This window comes from Momordica charantia (genome assembly GCF_013281855.1).
Source record: "Momordica charantia cultivar OHB3-1 chromosome 9 unlocalized genomic scaffold, Mcharantia_2.0 BLBB01000009.1, whole genome shotgun sequence".
Classification (NCBI taxonomy): domain Eukaryota; kingdom Viridiplantae; phylum Streptophyta; class Magnoliopsida; order Cucurbitales; family Cucurbitaceae; genus Momordica; species Momordica charantia.
In genome coordinates this window covers 15,673,659-15,695,654 of record NW_028275167.1, presented here as the reverse complement: position 1 = coordinate 15,695,654, position 21,996 = coordinate 15,673,659, and the positions used below count along the sequence as shown (strand labels likewise).

Sequence of the window (21,996 nt, the reverse complement as noted above, 5' to 3'; positions counted from 1 at the left end):
ATCTTAACCCCAAACACGAGATGTCAACTCCCTGTGCAACAATTATTTATAAAATCAAGCTTCACCTCTCAATCATTTTGACAATGAATCAATTCTATAGAATATCAATCAACAATATTTGTGGACAACCTCACGAGGCAAATTTATTATTCCAACTAGGCATAACTCAATGAATGGAAGAAAACTAAAATAAACACCTATCTTAGTGAGTATATAAATATACTCCGTAAGTAGCCCTCACCAACACACGCACATATCATGCTCCACAAAATCATGAAAACATTATAGTCATGCTCTCCATTACATTATGCAGTCAAACATAGGCACACTCCATAACATTCGGCGACAGCCACAACCATGAACAAATTAACTACCAACCTCGAGTCTCCCTAACATCTCAAGTACCTCTACGCTTATCACAGCTATCCTAGTCCTCCACAATTAACTTCTTCGAGTAGAGTTGGCCCCTGACCATTTTTACCCAGAGCTCCGACACTACTGACTGGGCGTTTATGCTGAACGCACGCACTAAGCGTGGTAACAATTATATAGATGCAAGCGCACACCTGTCAGAGTAATATAAAATGGATGGAGTATCCAAGTATCGATCCTCAAGGACTTCTAAATAATTTCCAAACTCTGAAGTTTTAAAGAATAGTGAATGTTGAAATGAGTGATTCTTGTAAAATGGGAAGTGGTCACAAATAATGGTTTTGGATTTGGGATTTGGACTTATAATAATAAAACCTAGCCCGATTTACTTCAAGTTAGCCAACAAAGAATCAAGGACATGCTAAGGATAATATGCATTTTACTTTAGAAACTAACGACTACGCTTCTCACTTTACTTATGTCTAAGCAAGTTCAAAGTCCTAAGACATTCCCTAATATGTCTATTATGAGATATATCTTAGTTTTAGGATGGAAATAGTCGCAACCTCGGGTTAAGGTCCTATGTCTAGGCTACTTAAGCGGAACCCTTATGTCTAAGGCGCTCCTCTCCTCGGTTTAACCACTCAACAATGCAAATAAGCAACCTTTTCAGTATTGACTTGTTAAGACTTACAGTGGCCTTCTCTAAATCCTAACTTTTTGGGAAAACATGTTGAGCAATGAATGGAAAGTAAAAACACTACTTCTTAGCAACCCTTTTTAGACATAAAAGGCTAACTATCCATAACCGGGCTAGAGACGAGAATTTAGAAAGACATATTGAAGGAAATACAGCAAGTAAAATGGTTGAATGTGGAATGCATGTGTGAAAAACAAAAGTTAACTAATGGAGAGTTTTTATCGGGATTGAGAGCTTCGCCCTTCTCTTTCAAGCAAGGGAGAGTGTCACGTGCTCTTTCCTCCAAAAACACAACTCTCTTAACTGAAAATAAAGTAAAGGCAAAGAGAGAATAAGCAAAGTGCTAGATTTTTATATATTTGAATAAGTAGAAAAATGACTAAGTACAAATGGAAACAAAACAAGCTCAATAAAAGAATGTAAAGTGCTCGGGATTTAAAAACCAAAAGCAACTAATGAAAGCAACTCAAAAGTACTTAGAAAGCAACAAAGAAACACTAAAAATGATCAAGAGAAGGAAGCAAGGCTTGATGATTTTGGTGGAGAAGTTACTGGAATTTATAGCTGTGCAGAATTGGTTAGGTAGGTCCTAAAACGATGGTGAATCACCCATTTCCAACTATTTTGACTGACCAAATCGTGCTCAAACTGATAGTGGAACACTTCTTCTACACGTATGCATCGGTTGGAACCACCAAAACGCATTGGAAGACGCGTTTCATTAAGGGCAAAGTTGGAAGAAAAACTGTTTTCTGCAGGCTTCCCAGGCGCCTGGCGCCTCCTGAGGTGTTTTTTCGTCTTTTCGCTTCTTTTGATTAATTTGCACTCCCAAATGGTCCTAAAATGTCATAAATACAATATAAGCCATCCACAAACCATAGTATATGAATTTTGCATGAATTGGAACTCAAACGATCCAGAAAAATCCGAAACAAAGCTGAAACATAGTAAAAACAGCATCTAAAACCTTCTTTTTACGCATGTAAACAAGCGTAATCACACCCCCAAACTTAACTTTTTGCTTGTCCTCAAGCAAAACTTAGCAACTTTAATCAGCTTTCTAACACATGGACAAGGAAAAGCAAAAGCAACCGAGATGTTCAATCATAAATTGTCTCAAGGAAAAGATGTCAAAGCCTACCATGCTATTGCCTTTGTAAACTTAGTCACTATAAACCAAGTTTGAAATGATAAAAACTTTTTCTTTCAAAATCTTTTTTCTCTTTCAAAAACAGAAAACGTTTTCAAATACCCCTAAGGAATCTGCACACTCCCTTCTTATACTAAGACTTTTACATCTGAAAGACCGGCTACTAGCCCCTGAGGTTTCCACACACTAACATCGGTTTCAACCACAGCTACTCGTAGAAAGACTTTGAAACTAACAGCTAGGTCATAAAACGACGACAATGAGAAACACGAAGTCACTTATCACCATCCTTACTGCTATTTTCAAAGTCAACACCCAACCTAAAACTAAATGGTTGTCTACAGTAGGACTCGGAAATCATAACTACATTTTCTTTAACTCTCATTGTTTTTACCACTCTTTTCTTTCTAACACAAGTCTTTTCCCCACTCTTATTTTCTCTCAACAAGACTCTTTTTACTCTTTTGCAAATTTTTTTTTTTATTTTTTTTTTTTCTGTTTTGTGTTTTTTTTTCTTTTCAACACTTTCTTTTTTTAATAGCATTTGTTTTTCCAACTGACTCTTTTTCAAAAGAAAATAGCATGATTTTTCAAATATAAATAACACTTTATCTTTCTGAAACAACGACTCACACAACGACTGTCCCCCCCAAACTTAAGAGAGACAGTGTCCTCACTGGGAAAAGACTTTTGCATCGGATGAAAAAGGCTTAACAATAAAAAGGACAAGGACTTCCTATATAGGGGCAAAGAAAAAGCTTAAAGTTTGTAAAGATCAAAAAGACATAAAAGAAAATGAGTTTATCACATAAACAAAGGAAATAGCTCCAAGCTTAGTCAGGCATAGAACAGAAAACTCAACAATCTCTTATAATCATCATCGACATGAAATCACATGCACAACACAGATGCTTCAAAATAGGCATGTGAAAAGCTAAACTAAGGTTAAGTGAAGGCATACTTTAAGTGATCAGAAGATAAACGATACTAATTTATTCATGCTTCAACTGAGCTCGAAACATAATCAATACAAAAAAACATGCGTAGTAATGCTAGAATATGCAAACTACGTCATTAACCAAAAGAAGAAAACACAAAAAAATAGCAAAGAAGGAACCTCCCCTTCATGAAGTCGGAGGTTGTGGACTAGGATCAGTGTCAATACTGGGAGATGGATGACCAAGGATAGCAGCTAGCGCTGGAGGCCATGAAGGTAAAACCGCAAAATCCAATGAAGCCTTTAAGTTGTAGATATGTTGCACGACTTCTTGAACCTGAGAGTTTTCGAAATGCTGGAAAAACAGGGCAGGCGCCAGGCGCCTGCGTGATTTATTTTCGCAAAGAGCAGGCGCCAGGCGCTTGCGTAATTCTTTTTTTTTTCAACGTTTTTTTTTTCTTTTTTTTTTTCTTTTTTTCTTTTTTTTCAACGTTTTCAAAAACATTCTCTTAATAAGAAAAACTTTATAATGAAACAAAGAGAAAATACAAGATACAAAGACTTCCTTCCTTTACTTTTGTTCTTTCAAAAACGGATAAGAAGGAAAAAACATTTTTCGCAAAAATTTATTGACCTGAAAGTTGAATAGAGGTTTTTCCTCTATCCACTGGTTCTCCAAAATACGGCTTAAGTCTCTGCCCATTTACTTTAAAAACATTTCCCTTAGAGTCAACTAGATCCACTGCCCCATATGGGTAGACTTTAAAAATTTGAAAGGGACCAGACCATCTAGACTTAAGTTTTCCAGGGAAAAGTTTCAACCTAGAGTTGAATAACAGAACCAGATCACCTTCTTGAAGATTGTTCGGCCGAAGACGCCTATCATGCCACTGTTTAGTTTTTTCCTTAAACAACTTAGCATTCTCATAAGAAAAGTGCCTGTGTTCTTCTAATTCCAACAATTGTAACTTCCTCGCTTCACCTGCAGCCAACAAATCAAAATTTAATTTCTTAGTAGCCCAAAATGCTTTATATTCTAGCTCAAGAGGCAAATGACATGCTTTTCCAAAAACTAGCCTATAGGGGGACATGTCGAGGGGAGTCTTAAATGCTGTCATATATGCCCAAAGTGAATCATCAAGCTTAAAAGACCAATCCCTACGGTTAAGATTTACAGTTTTTTCTAAAATGTTTTTTATCTCCCTATTAGATATTTCGGCTAACCCATTCGACTGAGGATGATATGCTGTTGCAACCCTATGACGCACATTGTATTTAGTCAGCAACTTTTGCATAGACCTATTCACAAAATGAGCCCCCCCATCGCTTATCAGACAACGCGGGGTTCCATAACGCGTAAAAATGTGCTTTTGCACAAAACGAATGACAACTTTGGAATCATTGGTAGCAGTTGCAATGGCTTCTATCCATTTCGAAACATAATCTACTGCTAACAATATATAAAGCTTACCATTAGAAGATGGAAATGGACCCATAAAATCTATACCCCACACATCAAATATTTCAATCTCCAGGATCGGGGTTTGAGGCATTTCGTGGCGTTTAGATATATTACCTGTCCGTTGGCATTTGTCACAAACCTGGGCAAACTTATGTGCATCTTTGAATAGAGTGGGCCAAAAGAACCCACTTTGCAAAACTTTGGCTGCGGTTTTGTGTCCTGCAAAATGTCCTCCATATGGAGACATATGACAAGCGTCTAATATCGCCTCGTGCTCTTCTTCTGCGACACACCTGCGTAAGATATTGTCAGGTCCTAGCTTATATAAAAAAGGCTCATCCCAACGATAACATCGAACTTCATTTAGAAACTTCTTTACCTGTTGCTTGTTGAACTCATAAGGAACTATTCGACTTACCAAATAATTTGCTATATCGGCATACCACGGAACTGAATCAACTCGCAAGAGTTGCTCGTCAATAAACTGTTCACGTATAACAGTTCCATCATCACAGAGCGGGGATTCCAATCTAGACAGGTGATCAGCAACTTGGTTTTCAGTACCCTTCCTGTCCCTAACTTCAATATCAAACTCTTGAAGTAACAAAATCCACCGTATCAAACGTGGTTTAGCATCTTTTTTAGCAAATAAATATTTTAAAGCAGAATGGTCAGTAAAAACAATGACTTTTGTGCCTATCAAGTAAGACCTAAACTTATCAAAGGCGAACACAACTGCTAACAGTTCCTTTTCAGTAGTAGTGTAATTGAGTTGTGCACCGGTCAGAGTCTTACTAGCATAATACACAGGATGCAAGATCTTGTTTTTACGTTGTCCTAACATAGCTCCTATTGCATAATCACTGGCATCACACATGAGCTCAAAAGGTAAATCCCAATTAGGTTCGATAATTATAGGGGCTGAACTTAGAGCAACTTTCAACATTTCAAATGATTTTAAACAGTCATCATCAAAAACAAATGGTCTATCATGTTCTAACAATTGACACAAGGGTTTAGAAATTTTAGCAAAGTCTTTTATAAAGCGGCGGTAAAATCCCCCATGCCCTAAAAAACTTCTAATCCCTTTGACATTTGTAGGAGGAGGTAGCTTTGAAATGATGTCTATCTTAGCGTGGTCTACCTCTATTCCTTGCTTGGAAATTTTGTGACCCAAAACAATACCCTCTTGTACCATGAAATGACACTTCTCCCAATTTAGGACTAGGTTTGTTTGTTCACATCTCTCCAATACTCTCTCTAAATTAACTAAACATGCGTCGAAAGAATTTCCAAAAACAGAAAAGTCATCCATAAAAACTTCTAGAATATTTTCTACCATGTCAGAGAAGATGGCCATCATACACCTCTGAAAAGTCGCGGGTGCATTGCATAGTCCAAAGGGCATTCGCCTAAAAGCGAACGTACCATACGGACACGTAAATGTTGTCTTCTCCTGGTCTTCTGGAGCAATAGTAATTTGATTATAACCCGAATATCCATCTAAAAAACAATAGAAATCCTTACCTGCCAGACGGTCGAGCATCTGGTCAATAAACGGGATAGGAAAATGGTCTTTCTTTGTTACCTTGTTGAGTTTGCGATAATCAATGCAAACTCTCCACCCGCTCACAGTTCGGGTTGAGATGAGCTCATTCTCCTCGTTGGCCACCACGGTAATACCCCCTTTCTTTGGTACACACTGTACTGGGCTTACCCAGCTGCTGTCGGATATTGGGTATATAACACCGGCGTCAAGCCATTTGAGAATTTCTTTCCTTACAACCTCTTTCATCTTCGGGTTCAACCGCCTTTGACTCTCAATAGAGTTCTTAGCATCTTCTTCCAATAAAATTTTGTGCATGCAAAAGGCCGGGCTTATCCCTCGGATATCTGCTATCGTCCATCCAATGGCCTTTTTGTGCTTCTCCAAAATCTGCAATAAAGAATATTCATTAGTAGGTGATAAATTGGAAGCTATAATAACTGGTAAAGTGTCGTTATCCCCTAGATACACATATTTCAAATGTGACGGCAATGGCTTCTGCTCCAACGTGGGTGGTTCCACTATGGACGGAAGTAACGACTTGCATTCTTCTTTTTGTATTTTTTCAATAGGATTAGCCACATCTTCTGGTCCTTCTGCTATCTTATCAAGCTCTTCTTCAATCTCTGTAACTAATAAGTCATAAAACTCATCAAACATAACAGGATTCAAGCTATTTATAGCAGAGCACTCTTCAAAGTCTCCTGGTAATTTCATGGCATCTAGAACGTTAAATTTAACTTCTTCATTATTTACCCTCATTGTAATTTCTCCCTTCCTTACATTAAAAACTGTATCCCCAGTGGCTAGAAATGGTCTTCCCAAAATAATGGGAACGTCTAAGTCTGCCTCGCAATCTAGAATGATAAAGTCCGCAGGGAAAATGAATTTGTCCACCTGGACTAAAACATCTTCTATCTTTCCCTCAGGTCTTATGATAGATCTATCTGCTAGTTGGAGGGTAATCGTAGTAGGTCTAGCTTCTCCTATGCCTAAAGATTTGAAAACTGATAATGGCATAAGATTAATGCTAGCGCCTAGATCACATAATGCCCTACCTAAGTTTTTTCCTCCTATGGAACATGGAATGGTAAAACTGCCAGGATCATTACATTTCATGGGTAGCGGGCTGCCTACAGCTTCACTACTACATTTTGTCATGGCTACCAGTTCATGCTCGCCAATTTTTTTCTTCATAGAAACTATATCTTTCAAAAACTTAGCATAATTTGGCATCTGTTCTAGAGCATCTACTAATGGTATATTTATATGCAGTTGTTTTAAAATATCTAAAAATTTTCTAAACTGGGAATCATTATTTTTCTTTACTAATCTTTGTGGAAACGGGGGAATAGGAGTAAAAGAAGGCTGTACCTGTGGAGGAACACTCGGGGTGTCCTCATTACCTTTTCTAATATTTTCTTTTTCTGGTGTTGTTGGATTTTCTGGTATCTTTACAATTGGTTCAGTGGACGGAATCTGTACATCTGTTGTTGGCATTGTTGGTCCATCATATGCCAGTCCACTCCTGAGGGTGACAGCTTTGCACTGTTCTTTCCCTTCTCGTTTTGGTAATTCAGTATGGCCTGGAAAAGAACCTTGTGGTCTATTCTTCAATTCATTGGCGAGCTGTCCCAATTGGGTCTCGAAATTCCTCATTGATGCTGCTTGGGATTGTATCACTGCGTCGGTTCGGGCCATGTACTCCTTCATCATATTCTCAAGATTTGAGTTGTTATTTTGAACTGGTGGAGTCTGTGTTCTCTGATTGTACTGCTGTTGCGGTGGTGGGATGTATTGCTGTGTAGGTGGAACATAGGGCTGCTTGTTCTGTTGGCTCTGCCCTTGATTAAAACCGCTCGAACCTCCTTGTCCTCCCCATGAGAAATTAGGGTGGTGCCTCCAACCTGGGTTGTAGGTGTTCGAATATGGGTTAAAGTTCCTATTGTTCCCATGTCCTACATAAAAAACAGAAGCAGGGTTATGTGGACAATTATCATAAATATGGTTTTCACTGCAAAATGAACAAATGAGATCGTTGACTTGGTAAACAGGGGCAGGAGTGCAATAATCCGACTGCACAGGTTGTATCGGCGTGGCTAATGGATTTTTTATTCCCAATGCCATCTCTTTTAGCCTCTGGTTCATTGTAACCATCTCTTTTTGCATCGAGGTCGCAATGTCCAGAGCCAAAACTCCAGCTGGATCTTGCTTCTTTGGTGCTGCCCTAGATCTTTGCGAACACCATAGTTCGTTGTGTGAAGCTAAGTCATTTAGGATGTCAACTATCTCGTTGAATGTCTTCTTTGTAAAGGCTCCGTTGGCGGCATTGTTTAGCATCATCTTAGTAGGATGATCTAAGCCTCTAAAGAAATGTTCTATCTGGATGTATGCCGGCAAGCCATGGTTCGGACATTTCCTGATTAGTTCTTTAAATCTCTCCCACGCCTCGTGAACAGGTTCACGATCATACTGTCTAAAGGAGATGATCTCCTCTCTGATATCAGCGTGGCGAGTAGGTGGGAAGAATTTTGTTAAGAACTTCTCCACTAACGACCCCCATGTGGTGATGGATCCCGGTGGAAATGCATTGAGCCATGCTCTAGCTTGGTCCTTCAAAGAAAATGGAAAAAGTGTTAGTCTCAGAGCATCGTCTGTTATACCAGGTAATCGAAATGCATTTGCAATTTGAATGAATGATTTCAGATGATCATGTGGATCCTCATGTTCCTGCCCTCCAAAATGTCCAATTGTCTGCAACATTTGGAACATCATTGGTTTAAGCTCAAAGTTTGCGTGGGCTGGAATAGGGTTGACTATCCCTGAATCAAAGTTCTGAAAAGCCATGGCGGCATATTCTCGCATTGCCACGTCTCTGTTGTCCGCCATCTGGATATGGTTGAATTCATCATTTCTTGCATGATCCCTCATATTACCGTTAACACCAGGTGGATCAACCGGATCACGAGGTGGAATATCTGCCATTGATGTGCTTGTACTCTCTACCTCACTTTCAGGACTGATTTCACCTTCTCTCTCTTTTTGCTTTTCTAGTTGTTTTCGAAGTCTTTGCTCCTTTCTAGTTTTTCGAAGGGTCCGCTCAATCTCAGGGTCAAGGGGTAGAAGAAAAGATCTTGTGCTCATGCACTTTAACTTACCCTTGTGAGATAAACGACCAAAAATATAGAACAAAAACGGTGGATGGAAATTACACCCAACAACAATTCACAAAAATAAAAACTAAAAGAATTTGAAAATAATTTTAAAACTAAAGTCCCCGGCAACGGCGCCAAAAACTTGACTGGGTGTTTATGCTGAACGCACGCACTAAGCGTGGTAACAATTATATAGATGCAAGCGCACACCTGTCAGAGTAATATAAAATGGATGGAGTATCCAAGTATCGATCCTCAAGGACTTCTAAATAATTTCCAAACTCTGAAGTTTTAAAGAATAGTGAATGTTGAAATGAGTGATTCTTGTAAAATGGGAAGTGGTCACAAATAATGGTTTTGGATTTGGGATTTGGACTTATAATAATAAAACCTAGCCCGATTTACTTCAAGTTAGCCAACAAAGAATCAAGGACATGCTAAGGATAATATGCATTTTACTTTAGAAACTAACGACTACGCTTCTCACTTTACTTATGTCTAAGCAAGTTCAAAGTCCTAAGACATTCCCTAATATGTCTATTATGAGATATATCTTAGTTTTAGGATGGAAATAGTCGCAACCTCGGGTTAAGGTCCTATGTCTAGGCTACTTAAGCGGAACCCTTATGTCTAAGGCGCTCCTCTCCTCGGTTTAACCACTCAACAATGCAAATAAGCAACCTTTTCAGTATTGACTTGTTAAGACTTACAGTGGCCTTCTCTAAATCCTAACTTTTTGGGAAAACATGTTGAGCAATGAATGGAAAGTAAAAACACTACTTCTTAGCAACCCTTTTTAGACATAAAAGGCTAACTATCCATAACCGGGCTAGAGACGGGAATTTAGAAAGACATATTGAAGGAAATACAGCAAGTAAAATGGTTGAATGTGGAATGCATGTGTCAAAAACAAAAGTTAACTAATGGAGAGTTTTTATCGGGATTGAGAGCTTCGCCCTTCTCTTTCAAGCAAGGGAGAGTGTCACGTGCTCTTTCCTCCAAAAACACAACTCTCTTAACTGAAAATAAAGTAAAGGCAAAGAGAGAATAAGCAAAGTGCTAGATTTTTATATATTTGAATAAGTAGAAAAATGACTAAGTACAAATGGAAACAAAACAAGCTCAATAAAAGAATGTAAAGTGCTCGGGATTTAAAAACCAAAAGCAACTAATGAAAGCAACTCAAAAGTACTTAGAAAGCAACAAAGAAACACTAAAAATGATCAAGAGAAGGAAGCAAGGCTTGATGATTTTGGTGGAGAAGTTGCTGGAATTTATAGCTGTGCAGAATTGGTTAGGTAGGTCCTAAAACGATGGTGAATCACCCATTTCCAACTCTTTTGACTGACCAAATCGTGCTCAAACTGATAGTGGAACACTTCTTCTACACGTATGCATCGGTTGGAACCACCAAAACGCATTGGAAGACGCGTTTCATTAAGGGCAAAGTTGGAAGAAAAACTGTTTTCTGCAGGCTTCCCAGGCGCCTGGCGCCTCCTGAGGTGTTTTTTCGTCTTTTCGCTTCTTTTGATTAATTTGCACTCCCAAATGGTCCTAAAATGTCATAAATACAATATAAGCCATCCACAAACCATAGTATATGAATTTTGCATGAATTGGAACTCAAACGATCGAGAAAAATCCGAAACAAAGCTGAAACATAGTAAAAACAGCATCTAAAACCTTCTTTTTACGCATGTAAACAAGCGTAATCAACTACCGCATCGGCCCTCGACCATTTTTACCCAAGGCCCCGATGACTTCACCATCTATTGGCCCTTGACCATTTTTACCCAAGGCCCCAATAGCTTTCCTTCCAAAAGACTCCTCGCATCGACCGTCGACCGTTTTTACCCGAGGCCTCGATACTCAATTAATGACATATCAGCCCCCGACCATTTATACCCGAGGCCCTGACACTGACCCATTCACTTTCTCCAAGAATACAACTCTCACCAGAATCTTACTATATACTTTCTTAAGCCATGACCCACGTGTCTTTCAGCTCACAAACACAATTCAACATGCTTCCACAACATAAACAACATTCTAATGACGAAATGATAAACCAACCATGTTTTCACAATATAACATTTCTTAACAACAGCTCCACAATGAGTTTTGTCACAACAAAGCATAACCAACAAATTTTTAAACAATTAGAGTCCAACGCAGTTCACCCAAAACACTTAATATCCAACGTCAATATTCAATAAGCATTTCTAGATATAATAAGCACACGAACCACGCCGAACAATTCACGCATATTCAGACAACAAACATCCCCACAGCAATTCTCAGCAGTTTAGCAAAGCAGAATTTACGTCATTATCGACAAATATTTAACAACACTCCAAGTATACAGATTACCACAACCGAGAGCTACCTAACACATCAGCGTACCAAAAATAATATCAAACATCACAAAAACAGCACAATAGAGGCCATCTGACACACAACCGCGCCTTTAATTTTTGCGTTGATCTCCCACCTAAGCACTAAAACAGAAAAATACAGCAAGTTACGTATACTATTCGGCCTTCGAAATCAATTCTAAAAGGGTTCAAATGACTCATTACCACCAAAACCGAATTCGTATAGGTGTGAGTCACCTAGATCTAGCTCTCCAAGGTGTGGGTAGCCTATATCGGGGTTCGAACGGATGTGGGTGAACACCGAAAGTTACCGGGAGGAAGAAAACGCCTAGATCTGGGCCAAGCACGAGCTATTCACTTCTGTCTGAGTCGGGGAGGGGTGCTGCAGGTATGGGGCGCTGAAGGACGGTCGGACTTGCTCGTGGTCTGCTCGAAGGTGTCGGATCTGGGCTTGTCGTCGCCACCCGCCGCAGCTGCTGCTACCTACGACGCCAAGACTGCTGCAATGGCTGCCACCGTCAGGGGCGCCGTCGTGCTGGAACACCGGGAGACTCTTCCGCCGCCGCGAGAACGTAGTCGTTCGGTAGTGAGCCGCCGCCGCAACCGTGTACCCACGCCGGAAAACGCCGCAAAGCAGCGGGAAGGTGACTGCTGCCTGACTGGTGGTTTTATGCTGAACGCACGTACTAAGCGTGGTAACAGTTCTATAGATGCAAGCGCACACCTGTCAGAGTAATATAAAATGGATGGAGTATCCAAGTATCGATCCTCAAGGACTTCTAAATAATTTCCAAACTCTAAGGTTTTAATGAATAGTGAACGTTGAAATGAGTGATATCTGTAAAATGGGAAGAGGTCACAAATAATGGTTTTGGATTTGGGATTTGGTCTTATAATGGTAAAACCTAGCCCGAATTACTTCAAGTTAGCCAACAAAGAATCAAGGATACGCTAAGGACGATATGCAGTTTACTTTAGGAACCAACGACTACGCTTTTCACTTGACTTATGTCTAAGCAAGTTCAAAGTCCTAAGACATTCCCTAATATGTCTATTATTAGAGATATCTTAGTTTTAGGATGGAAATAGTCGCAACCTCGGGTTAAGGTCCTATGTCTAGGCTACTTAACCGGAACCCTTATGTCTAAGGCGCTCCTCTCCTCGGTTTAACCACTCAACAATGCAAATAAGCAACCTTTTCAGTATTGACTTGTTAAGACTTACAGTGGCCTTCTCTAAATCCTAACTTTTTGGGAAAACATGTTGAGCAATGAATGGAAAGCAAAAACACTACTTCTTAGCAACCCTTTTTAGACATAAAAGGCTAACTATCCATAACCGGGCTATAGACGGGAATTTAGAAAGACATATTGAAGAAAATACAGCAAGTAAAATGGTTGAAATTGGAATGCATGTGTGAAAAACAAAAGTTAACTAACGGAGAGTTTTTATCGGGATTGAGAGCTTCGCCCTTATCTTTCAAGCAAGGGGGAGTGTCACGTGCTCTTTTCTCCAAAAACACAACTCTCTTAACTAAAAATAAAGTAAAGGCAAAGGGAAGATAAGCAAAGTGCTGGATTTTTATATATTTGAATAAGTAGAAAATAACTTAAGTACAAATGGAAACAAAACAAAGCTCAATAAAGGAATGTTGATGCAAATCCAACCACGGATCCATTGACTGTACCCGGGGGACCAATTACAAGAAGCAAAGCAAAGAAGATTCAAGAGGTTTTCATAATACATCTTCAAAGGCTAGCTAATGCACACGAGGAGACAAAGATTTCTGAGGCAAAAATTCTTTACAATGTTAATTTAATGAGTCAAGAAGAGAATGGAGCAAAGATGGCACCGGAAAAGTTGTCTATTTTGAGAGATGGCACGGAGGACAAAAAAAGTGTGCAGATTGGTGAACAGGTGCCTTTGCAGATTCCACCTCTTGGGAGTTTGTGATGTCAAAGCTTGTCAAATCTCATCCAAACGTAAAGCGCCTCCTACATGTGATTTCCAAGACAATTTAAAGCAATTTTACGTTTTTGGATTCACATTTAGTTGTCTAGTTTGATGTGCAATCATGTTTTAATTTGCATGTCTTATTTTCTACAATTTGCATTAAATAGGATTTGAAAGACTTTTGGTGTTCCTCATGTTGAACGACCCTTTGGCCTATTTAAAGGCTTGTAATCACCTTGTTTTGGAAGATTTAAAACATATTGAAATTCAAGAACTTTTGTTCCTTAACACTTTTGGTGTTGCTTCTTTCAAATCTTGCTTTAGGTTTGATGTTAAACCGATTCATTGGATTAGTCTCGATCAAGCTAATTCTGGAGTGAGTCGTCTTAGGATCTAGGAGTGACCATCGTAGATTCTAAGTCCGATCTAAGAGTGATTCATCTTCTAACCTTACTCTTGGTTGGAATCATTCGGTAAGTTAGTCGTTTTTGTGAATGTTTGCAAGGATCCAAGAAGGACCTCTAGCTTTGTAAACCCGAGCAACCTTGGCGCTTATCAAATGTAAAGTGCTCGGGATTTAAAAACTAAAAGCAACTAATGAAAGCAACTAAAAAGTACTTAGAAAGCAACAAAGAAGCACTAAGAATGATCAAGAGAAGGAAGCAAGGCTTCATGAATTTGGTGGAGAAGCTGCTGGAATTTATAGCTGTGCAGAATTGGTTAGGTAGGTCCTAAAACGCTGGTGGATCACCCATTTCCAACTCCTTTGACTGACTAAATTGTGCTCAAATTGATAGTGAACACTGCTTCTACACGTATGCATCGGTTGGAACCACCAAAACGCATTGGAAGACGCGTTTTATTAAGGGCAAAGTTGGAAGAAAAACAGTTTTCTGCAGCCTTCCCAGGCGCTTGGCGCCTCCCATGAAGATGTTTCCGACTTTTTGCTTCTTTTGATAATTTGTACTCCCAAATGGTCCTAAAATGTCATAAATACAATATAAGCCAACCACAAACCATCATATATGAATTTTGCATAAATTGGAACTCAAACGATCGAGAAAAAGTCCGAAAGAAAGTTAAAACATAGTAAAAACAGCATCTAAAACCTTCTTTTTACGCATGTAAACAAGCGTAATCACTGCCCCACCGCGACGCCGTCGTGCCTGCTGCTGTGACGAACTCGCCGCCGTTGCTGCTGTTTCGAGGAGGCGCCACCGCTTCCGTCACCGCCGTGAGGTGTGGTCGCCAGTGAACAAGAAGAAGAAGAGGGGTGGGTGATGGCTAGGGCAACAAGGGAGAAAGAGAAGAAGAAGATGAAGTCCTTTTGTTTTCTTTTTTCCTCTTTTCCTTTGTTTTAAAACCAAATTAACCCAATAAAGGCCCAACATGACCAAGCCCAAGAGAAAAGAAATCCATCCCATCTTAAAACTAGACCCACCACACGGAGCCCGATAATTATAAATCTAATTAGAGTTTAGAGCCCGATAAATATAAATTTAATTAGAGTTTAATTTTAAAATAAAAATCTCCTGATTCGAGACTAACTAACCTGAGAGACTCGGGGCATTACAGACTTCCCTCCTTCAAAAACTTTCGTCCCCGAAAGTTGACTGTTCCAGCAGTTCAGGGTATCTCGCCTCGATATCGTCCTCCCGTTCCCAAGTGGCCTCTTCCATTTGGTGGTTTCTCCACAAAACCTTAACAAAGCGAATCGTCCGGTTCCTTAACAACTTGGTTTCTCTTGCCAAAATTTTGATAGGTACCTCTTCGTAGCACAAGGACTCATCTAGTTGTAATGGTTCAGGATCCAAAACGTGCGAAGGGTCATGAATGTACCTTCTCAGCATGGACACGTGAAACACATTGTGAACCGTTGCCAACGATGGTGGCAAAGCCAACCTATACGCGACTGGGCCGATACGTTCCAAAATTTCAAAAGGCCCAATGAACCGTGCACTGAGCTTCCCTTTTTTCTCAAATCGTAACATTCCCTTCACGGGTGCCACACGAAGAAACACCCGCTCACCTACCACAAACTCGAGCTCCCTACGCCTGACGTCTGCATAACTCTTTTGACGACTCTGAGCGATTTGCATCCTTCCCCTGATTTTTTGAATGACACTGTTAGTCGCCTGCACCAAATCCGGTCCCAAGAGAACTCTTTCTCCGACTTCATCCCAATTAACCGGAGACAGACACTTCTTCCCATAAAGTGCCTCGTATGGAGCCATCCCAATCGTGGCTTGAAAACTGTTATTATAAGCGAACTCTATTAGGTAGAGATACTTGTCCCAACTACCGCCAAAGTCTAACATGCAAGCTCTGAGCATGTCCTCTAAAACCTGGTTCACGCGCTTTGTCTGACCATCGGTTTGTGGGTGAAATGCTGTGCTAAAGTCCAACTTAGTGCCAAGGAATTTGTGTAAACTCTGCCAAAAAGTCGAGGTGAAACGCGGGTCGCGATCGGACACTATGGATACCGGTATACCATGTAGCCTGACAATCTCCTGCAAATACAGTTCCGCCCAGTTTTCTACTGTATACGTGGCCTTGCCGGGAATAAAGTGAGCAGACTTGGTCAAACGATCTACAACTACCCAAATCACAGTAAATCCCTTAACCGTCCTTGGTAGTTCTGTAATGAAGTCCATAGCCACATCGTCCCACTTCCAAACTGGTATGCTCAAAGGTTGCAGCAGTCCAGCAGGTCTTTGTCTTGAAGCCTTTACCTGCTGGCAGGTCAAACACTTGCTAACAAACTGAGCTATTTCCCTCTTCATGTTATGCCACCAATAATGTTTCTTGAGGTCTTGATACATTTTGGTGCTCCCTGGATGAACCGAGTATGGAGCATTGTGTGCCTCTCTCAGTAAGTCCTTCCTCAAAGAATAATCTTTAGGCACACACAACCTTCCGCGAAAAAGCAAGGCTGCCTCACCCGAAAGAGTGAAATCTCCATGGCCCACCATACTAAAGCCTTTGGCCAAGCTGGGATCTTCCTTTTGGGCAACGATGATCCTCTGTCTCAGGCTAGGTCCCACTGAGAGTCGAGCCAACAACGCTGAGACATCATCCACTGACAGCTCCACCTCCAAGCGTTCCAACTCGCTGTGCATTGGGCTGCAGGCCGCTACTAAAAATGCCACACTTGCCGCCTTTTTACTAAAAGCATCAGCCACAACGTTCGCCTTACCCGGATGGTAACTAATTTCACAATCATAGTCCTTCACCAACTCTAGCCACCGTCTCTGTCTTAAGTTAAGCTCCTTCTGAGTGAATAGGTACTTCAAACTCTGATGATCAGTGAAGATCTGAATTCTTTCTCCGTAAAGGTAGTGCCTCCATAACTTTAAGGCGAACACCACTGCTGCTAGCTCTAGGTCATGAGTGGGGTAGTTAAGCTCATGCATCTTCAGCTGTCGAGAAGCATAAGCTATAACCTTCCCATGTTGCATCAGCACACATCCCAAGCCCTTTCGCGAGGCGTCGCTGTAAACCACCAAACCTCCCGTTCCATCGGGGACAGTTAACACCGGTGCAGACACCAAACGCTTCTTTAGTTCTTGAAAAGTCTCCTCACACTCGTTGCTCCAAGTGAAGGTAGCATTCTTACGAGTCAACTGCGTCAACGGTGCGGCTATCCGAGAGAAATTCTGGATGAACTTCCTGTAGTAACCGGCCAAGCTGAGGAAACTACGAATCTCTGTAACTGAACTAGGCCTTGGCCAATTGCTAACAACCTCTACCTTGGCGGGGTCTACTGCAATCCCATCCCTGGTGACTATGTGACCTAGGAAGGCCACTTTGTCCAGCCAGAATTCACACTTTGAAAACTTTGCATACAACTTATTTTCTCGTAGTGTAGTCAAAACCTGTCTGAGATGCTCCTCGTGACATTTGTCCATAACCAACGTACACCTGACTGCCGCTGCATATGTAGTTGGTTCTTTGAGAACAAGTAGCCCCTTGATCTCCCTACACAAACCGTCAATGAACTTGTCAATCTTTAATTGCTCAGTAGGAATATATTGCATCCCAAAACGGGACAGCTCAGTGAACTTCCTCTCGTATTGGGCCACAGTTAGGCTCCCCAGAGTGAGACGGAGAAACTCTGCCCGTTTTTCATTCCTGACAGTCACGGGGAAATAGTACTCATAAAGTAGGTTCTTAAATCTTGCCCACGTGACGGGTACGTTGGCGTGATCCTCCGCTGCCGCCACCGACTCCCACCAATTTACTGCTTCTCCCCGAAGCATAAACACTGCTCCCCGGACCTTGAAATCGTCGGAGCATCCCAAATACACATAAAGGGCTTCCAACTCCCTGACCCATTCCTCGGCCGTAGTAGGCCTCTCACTTACCCCGTTGAAAACGGGTAGCCCAAAGCGCTTGAAATCCCTGATAAACTGAACCTCCTCTTGTGGAATTTGTGCCCGACAAGGCTGCTGCACTTGAGCTCCACCGGCTCCATTCGCATTATCCAGCAATACTTGCAATGCCTCAGCTAGCAACGCCACTTGGGGAACTCCCTGAAGAGCTGCCTGAGGGCCCGGGGGTGCTACCCCTCCAGGAACTGCAGGGGGAACATTTGGATCTGCTGCTCCCTCACCCCTAGGATTCAGATCCTTATAGTTGTGAGCTCTCGTGTTCCGCCGAAAAGCCATTGTCTAAAAGAACAGAGCACCAAGGTCATTATCGCACTAACCGGGGCACAACACAATTGCAAAGTTCGAACAAGTCTATATAATGAACCAGGGAAACACGCCAACCTATCTAATATCAGACAACAATGATATCTCAACCATAAGCAATGTAAGACATTCATGATCGAACAAACAGAACTAGGAAACGTACCTGGTGATGACGAAGAGACTGACAAGGATCATACCCTATCGACCTAGATTCTAGGACAGTCTACAGGAACAACTCCGCTCTGATACCAATTGTAACGCCCCAGAACTTCCCACACACTTCTAGGTCACATTAACTACCCAACTGTTTAATCTTAACCCCAAACACGAGATGTCAACTCCCTGTGCAACAATTATTTATAAAATCAAGCCTCACCTCTTAATCATTATGACAATGAATCAATTCTATAGAATATCAATCAACAATATCTGTGGACAACCTCACGAGGCAAATTTATTATTCCAACTAGGCATAACTCAATGAATAAAATAAACACCTATCCCGAAATAAAATAAACAACAAGTGGGAACCTCCCAATTATTCAAATAAGAATAAATAGTTTATCGACCAAAACATAGGGTCATAACCATCCAAAAACTTAAGCTAAGCAAAAGTAGCTACGCAGCCTATGGGCCTCGCTCGTCATGTCTCCTCCGTCTCATCACCATGGTCGCCAACAAATCCTTCACCTGAAACAATAATTGCAGAGGGGGGGGGGGTGAGTATATAAATATAATCCGTAAGTAGCCCTCACCAACACACGCACACATCATGCTCCACAAAATCATGAAAACATTCATAGTCATGCTCTCCATTACATTATGTAGTCAAACATAGGCACACTCCATAACATTCGGCGACAGCCACAACCATGAACAAATTAACTACCAACCTCGAGTCTCCCTAACATCTCAAGTACCTCTACGCTTATCACAGCTATCCTAGCCCTCCACAGTTTACTTCTTTGAGTAGAGTCCGCCCCTGACCATTTTTACCCAGAGCCCCGACACTACCGCATCGACCCTTGACCATTTTTACCCAAGGCCCCGATGACTTCACCATCTATCGGCCCTTGACCATTTTTACCCAAGGCCCCAATAGCTTTCCTTCCAAAAGACTCCTCGCATCGACCCTCGACCGTTTTTACCCGAGGCCTCAATACTCAATTAGTGACATATCAGCCCCCGACCATTTATACCCGAGGCCCTGACACTCACCCATTCACTTTCTCCAAGAATCCAACTCTCACCAGAATCTTACTATATACTTTCTTAAGCCATGACCCACGCGTCTTTCAGCTCACAAACACAATTCAGCATGCTTCCACAACATAAACAACATTCTAATGACGAAATGATAAACCAACCATGTTTTCACAGTATAACATTTCTTAACAACGGCTCCACAATGAGTTTTGTCACAACAAAGCATAACCAACAAATTTTTAAACAATTAGAGTCCAACGCAGTTCACCCAAAACACTTAATATCCAACGTCAATATTCAATAAGCATTTCTAGATATAATAAGCACACGAACCACGCCGAACAATTCACGCATATTCAGACAACAAACATCCCCACAGCAATTCTCAGCAGTTTAACAAAGCAGAATTTACGCCATTATAATCGACAAATATTCAACAACACTCCAAGTATACATATTACCACAACCAAGAGCTACCTAACACATCAGCGTATCAAAAATAATATCGAACATCACAAAAACAGCACAATAGAGGCCATCTGACACACATTAACGCACGCACACGCCCCTTGTCTACTTACACACAACCGCGCCTTTAATTTTTGCGTCGATCTCCCACCTAAGCACTAAAACAGAAAAATACAGCAAGTTACGTATACTATTCGGCCTTCGAAATCAATTCTAAAAGGGTTCAAATGACTCATTACCACCAAAACCGACTTCGTATAGGTGTGGGTCACCTAGATCTAGCTCGCCAAGGTGTGGGTAGCCTAAATCGGGCTTCGAACGGATGTGGGTCAACACCGAAAGTCACCGGGAGGAAAAAACGCCGCAGATCTGGGCCAAGCACGAGCTGTTCACTTCTATCCGAGTCGGGGAGGGGTGCTGCAAGTACGGGGCTCCAAAGGACGGTCGGACTTGCTCGTGGTCTGCCCGAAGGTGTCGGATCTGGGCTCGTCGTCGCCACCCGCCGCAGCTGCTGCTACCTACGACGCCGAGACTGCTGCAATGGCTGCCACCGTCGGGAGCGCCGTCGTGCTGGAACACCAGGAGACTCTGCCGCCGCCGCAAAACGTAGTCGTTCGGTAGTGAGCCGCCGCCGCAACCGTGTACCCACGCCGGAAAACGCCGCAAAGCAGCGGGAAGGCGACTGCTGCCCCACCGCGACGCCGCCGTGCCTGCTGCTGTGACGAACTCGCCGCCACTGCTGCTGTTTCGAGGAGGCGCCGCCGCTTCTGTCGCCGCCATGAGGTGTGGTCCCCGGTGAACAAGAAGAAGAAGAGGGGTGGGTGACGGCTAGGGCAACAAGGGAGAAAGAGAAGAAGAAGATGAAGTCCTTTTATTTTCTTTTTTCCTCTTTTCCTTTGTTTTAAAACCAAATTAACCCAATAATGGCCCAACATGACCAAGTCCAAGATAAAAGAAATCCATCCCATCTTAAAACTAGACCCACCACACGGAGCCCGATAATTATAAATCTAATTAGAGTTTAGAGCCCGATAAATATAAATTTAATTAGAGTTTAATTTTATAATAAAAATCTCCTGATTCGAGACTAACTAACCTGAGAGACTCGGGGCGTTACATTAATGCTCCATGGCAAGGTGTGAGAAGAAAGAGAGTGTGTTCGATGATGGTGAGATGGGCGAATCACCATTCAGCTCAGACATTTTTTAGGCACCTATTCCTGTCAAGTTTAAGACGCCCGCCATGAAGCCCTATGATGGATCCAAGGATCCAAAAGACTACGTTGAAGTCTTCGAGGGCCTAATGGATTTTTAGACGGCTCCAGATGCCATCAAGTGCCAATCGTTCCAGATCGCTTTGACTGAGAGTGCTTGGCTCTGGTACAGAAGGCTGTAGCCAGGTCGATCTCGACATAGTTGAGAAAGTAATTCATAAGTCTGTTCTCGGCACTATGATTAGAAAACAGCCAGTCATCTCGCCACCATTCGACAGAAGGAGGGCGAGACACTCAGAGAGTTCGTGACCAGATTTCAAGAGGAGTAGCTAAAGATTGCGCATTGCTTGTACAACTCCGCCATGTGCTACTTCATCACCGACCTAGCTGATGAAACATTGACGGTCAAATTGGGAGAGGAAGCACCATCCACCTTTGCTGAGGTCTTACAGAAGGCCAAGAAGGTTATCGACAGGCAAGAGCTGCTCAGAACTAAGACAGGTTGGACAAAGAAGAAAGCCGACGAGAAGAAATCAAATTATCTGGAGAAAGAAAAGTCTGATTCCAAGTCTAAGGATAAGGGATCATCTTCCCAACCCTCCCAAGGTCGACTTGACTACAGGAGCTCAGATCTAGCTTTAACCAAAGTCGGCCCTATGAGCGGTATACACCAACCATCATCCCGATCTTGGACATACTGACCATCATCAAGGATGTTAAGAAACCCTTGAGAGTTGGATCTAAGAACCTTGCTAACGAACAAGA

General features: G+C 41.7%; 1 long non-coding RNA gene and 1 other non-coding gene across 2 annotated transcripts; one reads left to right on the top strand and one right to left on the bottom strand.

Annotated features, from left to right (window-relative positions):
- Positions 1 to 8,565: 8,565 nt before the first annotated feature.
- Positions 8,566 to 8,672, top strand: LOC148209066 (small nucleolar RNA R71). The gene has a single exon (XR_015787539.1). It is a non-coding gene; the product is annotated as a small nucleolar RNA R71 (small nucleolar RNA).
- A 10,108-nt stretch (positions 8,673 to 18,780) lies between these two features.
- On the bottom strand, positions 18,781 to 20,869 carry LOC148209065 (uncharacterized). The gene is made up of 3 exons (XR_015787421.1): positions 20,258 to 20,869; positions 20,132 to 20,176; positions 18,781 to 19,034 (listed from the first exon to the last, which is right to left on the bottom strand). It is a non-coding gene; the product is annotated as an uncharacterized LOC148209065 (long non-coding RNA).
- Positions 20,870 to 21,996: the final 1,127 nt, after the last annotated feature.